At 41.8% G+C, this 1,325-nt stretch overlaps 1 pseudogene; it reads right to left on the bottom strand.

The window, feature by feature from the left end:
• LOC101308037 overlaps positions 1–1,063 on the bottom strand; it is a 2,620-nt pseudogene extending 1,557 nt beyond the window's left edge.
• Positions 1,064–1,325: the final 262 nt, after the last annotated feature.

Genomic DNA, 1,325 nt, shown 5'->3' on the forward strand with positions numbered 1-1,325 from the left:
CCAACCTTGATCAATCATAGTGTTTTCCGTCCAGAGCTTCAATCCGGCCGGAAAACTTGTCGCCGGCCAGTCTTGGAAGGAGAGAAACCGTCCTGGAAGCCTGTGCTGTCGTCCAGGAAGGAGAGAAGCCGTCGCCAGCGTGAGACGACAGAGAACGGACGAAGTCCGCACTTTAAGCCAGAGTGCGGACGTCCGCTCTCTATCCTTTATATATATATATATATATATATATATTAGATAAACAAATTATACAACGCATAGTGCTAAATATGTGTGTGTATGTGTGTGTATATAGTATATACATGTAGTATGTTATATATGAGTCGACGGTGCAAACACACTTGGACATCCATAGATTTGTTGCAGCTGGCAGCTTGATGAATTATGCCAGCAAGTTTTACTCCATTTGTTTTGAAGATTTCACTGCTGAAGTCTCTAAGTACTTTGGTCGAGAATTGAGAGCTTGATGCCTTCCTCTGATGCCGCCATTTGTCCCCATCCACAGCAAAGATCCCATCGCCCAACACATCAGACAGAATGCTATGCAGGTACAATCCCTACACATAAATATTGGTGGACTTCAGCCAATATGAACGACTGAAAAAAAAAAAAAAAAAAAAAAAAAACAAGATATTATATGAAACATTCAGCATATTAGACGTACGCGTGTTAATATGCTAACATATCAAAAACACATATTTGTGTCATATATATATTAGCATGTATATATGTTAACACGTCTAACATATATATTCAGTTCAATATCATCAGTAATACCTTGCCATAGTTTGCAACATTTGTTTTGAGCATGTATTCAACATTTGCTGGATCTATCGTGTAAACCGCATATTTGAACAAGTCTAGTATTCTGTAAGTTTTGTACTTGCATGCAAGCGCTGTGTGGTAATGGTGCAGCTAACGAGGGGAAATGGATCACTTGGTGCAAGACAGATCCGGCAACAGGAGGGTACCTCTTGTTCTTCTCTGGCCAAAAAATTGCGGCCAGGAGAAGTACCACTAAACCTACTGCTATAGGAGGTAAATCATAGGAAAGAAAATCCATTACACTTGTGGGATTGTACTGAGTACGTATTATAGATTGATAGGTGATGATGATGATGATGAAGTTAGAATTCAGACACGCAAATATAGATATATATATATATATACAGAAAGGATGTAGAGCGGACGTCCGCACTCGGCTTAAAGTGCGGACGTCCGTCCGTTCTCCATCCTCCGGCGCCGGCGACGGCGCGCCTCCACCCCAAAACACTCCAGCAACGTCCCCAACCATTTCCCCTCCTCGACGAGTCCGGTTTTTTCCA

The sequence above is a fragment of the Fragaria vesca genome, linkage group LG7 (assembly GCF_000184155.1).
Source record: "Fragaria vesca subsp. vesca linkage group LG7, FraVesHawaii_1.0, whole genome shotgun sequence".
Classification (NCBI taxonomy): Eukaryota; Viridiplantae; Streptophyta; class Magnoliopsida; order Rosales; family Rosaceae; genus Fragaria; species Fragaria vesca.